At 51.9% G+C, this 7,861-nt stretch overlaps 2 non-coding genes and 2 pseudogenes across 2 annotated transcripts; all 4 read right to left on the bottom strand.

Moving 5' to 3' along the window:
- Window positions 1-276: 276 nt before the first annotated feature.
- LOC123486559 lies at window positions 277-393 on the bottom strand. Its single transcript, XR_006659414.1, has one exon. It is a non-coding gene; the product is annotated as a U5 spliceosomal RNA (small nuclear RNA).
- A 416-nt stretch (window positions 394-809) lies between these two features.
- Window positions 810-981, bottom strand: LOC123486561 (annotated as a pseudogene).
- Window positions 982-6,727: 5,746 nt separating this feature from the next.
- Window positions 6,728-6,844, bottom strand: LOC121565530. The gene has a single exon (XR_006000611.1). It is a non-coding gene; the product is annotated as a U5 spliceosomal RNA (small nuclear RNA).
- Window positions 6,845-7,270: 426 nt separating this feature from the next.
- Window positions 7,271-7,447, bottom strand: LOC121558792 (annotated as a pseudogene).
- Between the last annotated feature and the right edge of the window lie 414 nt (window positions 7,448-7,861).

The raw sequence follows: 7,861 nt of genomic DNA, 5'->3' as shown, positions 1-7,861 counted from the left end.
AGGCAAGTGTTTTTTTTCTCCAAAAAGTCGCTAATGCGTCAAGGAAAAGTCGCTAATGCGTCCAGTGCTATTATTTGTTCAAAGGCCGGAAAATACGCCAGCCGTCGTTGTCGGGCTTGAATTCAATTGGCCAAGTGACTACTTTGACTGGAAAAATACGCCGGTCAGCCAGCACGAACTCAAATGCCTGAGCAAAAAGTATGCGCGTCAGGCGGCAGGAGGCAGGCAGGCAGGCAGGCAGGCAGTTCTGTTGATTTCTCTTGAAACAAGATATCGGGCTCTGCCAGAAGCAAAGCCCCTCCAAAAATACGTTGAACTCGTAAGTGTTCCTCTCCACGGAAGTCTTTAGTAAAAGGCGAAAGGCTTGTGCGTAATGAAGAGAAACCAGAGTCGTATGGAAGTCAGAGGTCGGGGCCCGAGATGCACTCTGTTTACTCAAGGCCGGGTTCTCGCGGGTTGTCCCCGAACCCACTCGCCAAGTTTTCGGGGGCTGTGGGGAAAAAGTCACAGACAAACAGACAGACACATACCCACTATCCTGGTGAAGTATTTGTTATTTTTTTGGTGAAAAACAGACAGACAGACAGACAGACAGACAGACAGACAGACAGACAGACAGACACTATCCTGGTGAATGCCAAACCAAATACATATTTTTATTTTTTTTTTTAAAGAAAAATGGCGGGAAAACGCTGGACCGCACGAAAAGCGCTTCGCCCTTCTTTCAGTTTGGATTTTTTTTCTCCTCTCTTCTTCTGCTGGCTGTTTTACCTACCTCCGTGTAGTTGTTTTCCTTGACAATGGGAGAAAAGTGTTGCACCGTTCCCGGAGGTACTGCAATACCGGGTCGATGCGTGGAGCGGACGGAGCAAGCCCCATTTCCGACTCCCTGTTCGAAAAATCCATTTAATATGTAGTCCCCCAATGGGGGACGTATCAGATATTAAACTGATAAGAACAGATTTTTTTTGAAAAAATTATTTATTACGTTCAATGCCATTCATACTTTACAAAATCATACATTCCATTCCCACTCAAATAATATTGGCATTTTTAAATCAAAACAAAAACAAACCCCAAACAAAAACTCAGGGGAGCATCTTCCCTCCCCGTCATCCTACAAACTACCTCTCCCTATATCTCCCCGTCCCTAAACTCCCCATTAAACCATCTAACTTAACCCCAGCCCTAAACCCCCTTTCCACCTCTCCCGGGCAGCGTGCTGCCCCCACTTCCTCTCCTCCCTCTTCATCCTCCCCCTCAAATCTCCTTCCACCCTCCTCACTACCCCTTCCACCCCCCAATCTCTCCCTGTCTTGACCATGTTCTGCCTGGCTTCCCACAGCCCCCGTTTAAAGAGACTCATGAGAAGCCAGAGCAGAAACCTATCCCTATCCCTGTCCCTCTCGCTCTCCCTACACCCCTCTCTAACCTTGCCCACGTCACCACAAAATCCCCTCTTACCCTTCCTAACAACACCCGTGCCCTAGCCCATACTACTCCGGCAAAGGCACAGTCCCAAAAAACATGACGCACAGTCTCCTCCCCGCCACAAGACGTTCTTGGGCAGGTGGGGGATCGCGCCAAGCCATGTCGGTACATGATGGACCGTACCGGCAAACACTTGTGGAGGCTCAACCAATTCAGGTCCTTGAGCCTATTGTCCAGGCCCCGCGCCTGCACTCCCTCCCACACCACTGCCGGGATGCCCACTACCGGCGCCAGACTCCCTGCCTGTCTGACCTCCTCGTACAGGTGCCTGTGGTCTAAACCTACTCGGGCAACTTCAACCTCGGGGTGTGCACGCAGCCACTTGGCCGCATGGCCGAAGTGCCACGGCAGCTGTTCCGCCCGAGGACCCGCGTTAGACCACACCATTACGCTTCTCGCCTGATACGAGAAGAACACCCGCAGGAGGTAACCGGACGGGTGTATTACCGGCTTAGCAAGCTCCGTCAACAGAAAAGAAACAAAAATTGTGTCCAGCTTGAGGGGGAGATGTGGTACCCCCCTACCTCCCTCCCCGATGGGGCAGAGCATGCGCTCCCTGGCGACCCACTCGTACCGGCCACCCCACATGAACTGAAACACTAGCCTCACCAGAGGCCTCCTCAGACAAGCCGGCAATGGGTAGATGTATGCCAAGTACAAAAGAGAAGGCAATACATCCACCTTGAGAACCAGGACCTTGCCTATAAAGGACAATGACCTAGCCCTCCACATCGCTAGCTTCCTCTGTACCACTGCGATACCCATGTTCCAGTTCAGCGTCGCTGAGCCGGAGGTCTCAAAATGGACCCCGAGAATCCTCAGGGCCCCCTTACAGAGAGATAACCCCCCGGGCACATCCGTCCTACCACGCCATCTTCCGAAGAACTTAACGGAAGACTTTGCGTGGTTAAGAACCGCTCCCGACGCCCGGGTGAAGTCCCCAATAATGGCAAGGGACCTTGTCAGGCACGAGTCCTTGCAAAGCAGCAAGGAAGTGTCATCGGCGTACTGCGTCAACTTGACGCGCAACCCACCGCTTCCAGGAATCAACAAGCCCTCCACCCCTGTGTCTGCCCTAATGGCAGCCCCCCAGAGGCTCCATGTACAGAACGAAGAGGAGAGCCGAGAGCGGGCACCCCTGCCTGACCCCAGACTCGAGGTCAAAAACATCACCCAAGTGACTGTTTACGCTAACCCGGCACCCCGCTCCGACATATAATGTACGGATCCATCCTATAAACTTCTCCCCAAATCCTAATCTACCTAACACCCTGAATAGAAAAGACCTATTCACGCGATCAAAGGCTTTCGCCTGATCTAGCGCTGCTACCATTAGAGGCAACCCTCTATCTTCTACCCAAGCGATGGAGTCCCTGATCAACTGTAGGTTCCATCTAATGGAGCGACCCTCTACCCCGCACGTCTGATCCTCGTGGACGACGTAGGGAAGGGCTGTGCGCAACCGGTCTGCTAAAACCTTTGCAAGTATCTTGTAGTCTACGCACAGCATGGTCAACGGCCGCCAGTTGCCAAGGTCTGTTACTTCCCCCTTCTTATAGAGAAGTGACAGCACACCAACAGCCATTGATCCCCCCGGGACCCCCGTCCCAAGGATGGCCTTCAAGACTTCAAGGACCACCGGTCCAAGTATACCCCAAAACTTGAGATAAAACTCAGCCGGCAACCCATCCATCCCGGGCACCTTCCCTTTTCCCATCCTCCTAAGAGCGCTCTCAACCTCTTCTAGGGAAATCTGAGCCTCCATCGCTTCTCTAATGTCCTCCGGCAAACGCCGGGACAAGTGTTCTAAAAACACATTTCCCTGCTCTACATCTATTTCCCTCTCCTTAAATAAACCTCGGAAATGGTCAGTTGTTACCCTGACCATCTCCTCTGGCTCTCTGACTATCCTACCATTTTCTTCCCTAACCCCATTCATTACCTTCCTACTCTGTCTGCTCCTAACCGACTTAAAGAACATAGCGGAACAAGTCTCATTGTGTTCTAGAAAGCCACTATGCGCACGCTCCAGGAAAGCTCGAGCCTTCCGCTCCTGCAGCTCCCTGAGCTGCGCCTTCAGGGCTGCTGATCTCTCCCAGTCAATCGACCCGCCGAGGTTGCCTGCCTCGTACTCGAGTTCGAGCAACCTTTGGATACGATCCACCTCCCTCCTTTCCTCCCTTTTTTTCCTCTTACAATATCCTATTATAAAGGCCCTAATCCTTACCTTAACTAAATCCCACCACTCTAACACCCCCTCACACATGGACCGGAGGCCTTCCATCCTCCGAAAGAAAATGCAAAAGCCGTCAACGAAAGCTTGCTCCTCCAGCACATCCCGATCTAATTTCCAGTACCCCCTACCGAAGAGGCAGACTGGCGAGCCCACCTGCAGGAGCACCCCGTCGTGATCCGAAAAGAAAACAGGCAACAGCCGCCCAGACAACCTACCCAAAGACCTGGATATAAAAATATAGTCCAGCCTCCGCGCAACCCCCCGGGAGTTGCGCCACGTGGGACCAGCCATTGTCGGAGTAGTGTGCAGGCCACCATCAACCAAACCATGGCAAGCCATCAGCCCGGTGATGGCACCTGCACTGCTATCCCCCCCTACCCCTAAATCTATATTAAAATCCCCTCCTATCACCAAGTGCCTATTTGTAACACACAGCGGCGCCAGACAGTCCACCATCTCCCTCCTGTCTGCCGCCACCTGTGGCCCATACACCCCCACTAACCTATACCTACTATCCCTAAAAGTAACATCCACCCCCAAAACCCTGCCCTGTATCACAACAAAACTATCCTCTAATTTCACCTCCCTATTCCCAAACAAAATCCCTACCCCTGTTGAATGCACCCCACCTATACCCCAAACTGACTCCCCCTTATCCCACTCCCTCCTAAACCTCTCAACATCCCCTCCATCCCTCAGGTGAACCTCCTGTAAAAAACAAACATCAAAACCCACCCCTTCCAAAAAACTAAAAACTGCCCTCCTCTTAACAAAATCCCTCAACCCCCTTACATTTAAAGTAAAAATATTAACAGAAGTATCCATTATAAACTAAAACTTCACATCAAAAAATAGAAACCAACAAAACCAAAAACAGGAGACTCACCCGATGCTCCCCTGCTCCATCTCATCCGGCAGGGACGTCTTCTCCTCTCCTGACGTCCCCCCGTCCTCCTCCCATCTCTCCAACCCAGGATGCAGGCATAGTGTTAAGCCTTGTAAAGCCCTGCACCCTGGGTTCCCCCTCAACACCCTCCATTCCTCCCTCCCTGCAGGCTGCTGGGCTGATAGTAGGGGACCCCACCACCCCAAACAGGAGTTGGGATCCCCCCTCAGACAACCAGGCCTGACCCAGCCCTTGGGAGTCACCCTCCACCAAACATTGAGGGACTGTGGAAAACAACGAGGACAAGGGCGTTCTTCCCTCCCCCCATCCCTCGCTTGGCCACCCCCTCCCCTACCCCCCACCCCCCCCACTCCCCTCCCCCTCACTGCCTGTCGAGCCCCCCTCCTCTTCCCTTTCCTCTTCCTTGGTGTTGGAGGCAACGGGGAGACACCACCCCCCGCTATCTCCTCCACCATTCCCCTCATCTCTTCTACTAAGGCGCTCGACATGCTGTCCATCACGTTCCCCCACTCCTTCGCTCCTTCCCCTTCTCCGCTCCTTCTTCTTGTCCCGTCTCTGGCTCTCCTTCCAATCCCGTCACCGTTTCCTCCTCCTCCTCCTCCTCTCTCTCCACTGACCCAGCCACCTTCTTCTCTGCTCCTTCACCTCCTTCCGCCTCCTTCCCCTCCTCTCCTCCTGCTCCAGCCTTCTCTTCTCCTCGCCCCTCTCCTCTCGCAGCCTCCTTCCTCCCGTCCTCTTCCTGTGCAGTCTTTTCCCCCGTGCCATTACTGTAGTCCGCTCCCTTCCTTTCTCTTCTCCCCCCATCCCCCGCTCCCCCTCCAGCTGCAGACGCGTATGACCTCTTACGAGCCGGGCAATCACGCCACAGGTGTGCTACCGAGCCACACCCGTGGCAAGCCTTGGGCTCGTCACAATCCTTGGCCTCGTGCTCTCCCGACCCACAGAACCTGCACTTTCTGGTGTTGCACGAGGCCAGGATATGGCCGTAGGCCATACACCGCCTGCAGAACGGAGGCTGACGGGCATAAAACAATGTCCCCCTGTCAGCCCCCAGGGAGAACATTGCCGGAGGATGGAGGTAGCCACCCAAACCCTTCGGGTCCTCCCTGAGAAGCACCTGGAACCCTCTCCTCCCGTTCCAGAATCCCAGGGAGTCCCTGAGGTACCTCACTGAGGAGACTTTGTCAACATATCTCCCCAGAAAGGCCCTCACCTCCTCATCCTTTACATGCGGATTATACATATTCACGGTGACCACCCTGAAATTGTTCCTTGCCAGGCTGGTCACCTCGTAATGGCACAGGGGTCTTGCTCCTTTTCCCTTCCCTCACCTTCTTCATCACTCTATCATGCTTCTCCTCCAAGTGAAAAGTTACATCATACGCGTTCTCCATAGGGTTCCCCTTGAAGGCACAGAACATCCTTTACCTGTAGCTTCAGGCACCCCATCAAGATATTTCCTCCCGAACGTCTCTCTTCCCCACGGCTCCATCTCCTTGTCCGTCCAGGTAAACCTCAGCTGTGTTTGCCAAACCCATCCCCGGTACTGGCTTCTGCTGCTCCATCTTTTCCCCAAAAAAAGCTCTCTTAACACAAGAAGCCAAAGAAAAATGAAAACCCGAAAAACCCGGGTTCCCACCAAACCCAAAAGGTTAAACACCCTCCTCCCTCCTGCCTTACTTCGACCTCCTGACTCAGCGGGCTTTGGGGCACCTCGGTACTACGCTTGATCTGTAGCCAAAAGGCCGAGAAGCGATAACCCACAAATTGAACCCTGCACCCGCCGGCACCCGGGGTCTCGGGAGACCTCAGCGGTTTAGCTAAAGTGTGCTCCTCCCATTGCCACCACTCCACGTTTCCATGGCGACAGGCAAGTGTTTTTTTCTCCAAAAAGTCGCTAATGCGTCAAGGAAAGTCGCTTGCTTTTCATGACTACTTTGACTGGAAAAATACGCCGGTCAGCCAGCACGAACTCAAATGCCTGAGCAAAAAGTCTGCGCGGCAGGCAGCAGGCAGGCAGGCAGGCAGGCAGGCAGGCAGCAGGCAGGCAGGCGCAACGCGTCTCTGTTGATTTCTCTTGAAACAAGATATCGGGCTCTGCCAGAAGCAAAGCCCCTCCAAAAATACGTTGAACTCGTAAGTGTTCCTCTCCACGGAAGTCTTTAGTAAAAGGCGAAAGGCTTGTGCGTAATGAAGAGAAACCAGAGTCGTATGGAAGTCAGAGGTCGGGGCCCGAGACGCACTCTGTTTACTCAAGGCCGGGTTCTCGCGGGTTGTCCCCGAACCCACTCGCCAAGTTTTCGGGGGCTGTGGGGAAAAAGTCACAGACAAACACGACAGACACAGACCCACTATCCTGGTGAAGTATTTGTTCTTTTTTTGGTGAAAAAAACAAAGACAGACAGACAGACAGACAGACAGACAGACAGACAGACAGACAGTATCCTGGTGAATGCCAAACCAAATAAAAAAAATTTATTTATTTTTTTTAAAGAAAAATGGCGGGAAAACGCTGGACCGCACGAAAAGCGCTTCGCCCTTCTTTCAGTTTGGAATTTTTTTTTCTTTACCTCTCTCTTCTTCTGCTGGCTGTTTTACCTACCTCCGTGTAGTTGTTTTCCTTGACAATGGGAGAAAAGTGTTGCACCGTTCCCGGAGGTACTGCAATACCGGGTCGATGCGTGGAGCGGACGGAGCAAGCCCCATTTCCGACTCCCTGTTCGAAAAATCCATTTAATATGTAGTCCCCCAATGGGGGACGTATCAGATATTAAACTGATAAGAACAGATTTTTTTTCTTTTGGAAAAGTTTTTATTGATCATTTCCTTTAAAACAGCTCACATTTTAAATACATTTACACACATAAAAACGGCATAAAGTGCATTAAAATCAGCATTACATTACAGTTACATTTTAAAAGGTACATGTTGTTTATTTAAAACAATAAAACAATCCTACATAAAAGTACCCATTCCTGTAAAAGCCGATTAGTAAAAGCCATTTAAAATGTGTGTACATGTTTCAACAAAGTAAAAACATTTTTAAGACATAAAAAGCCTGTCAAAAAGTCACTTTGTTAAAAAAGCTGTCTTCGGTCCTTTGTACAAAAACGGGGTGAGTCCTTATCGAAAAAGCCTCCTCTTGCTCTTCCTGAATCAACTCCGTACCCGTCCGTCGGGGCCCAGAGGAGACTCCTCCCCTAGGCGCATCGCCCTAGGCGCCGCAG

This window comes from Coregonus clupeaformis, unplaced genomic scaffold (genome assembly GCF_020615455.1).
Source record: "Coregonus clupeaformis isolate EN_2021a unplaced genomic scaffold, ASM2061545v1 scaf1267, whole genome shotgun sequence".
Lineage (NCBI taxonomy): Eukaryota > Metazoa > Chordata > Actinopteri > Salmoniformes > Salmonidae > Coregonus > Coregonus clupeaformis.
The sequence above is the reverse complement of the archived record's forward strand: the minus strand, read 5'-3'. Positions and strand labels throughout refer to the sequence as shown.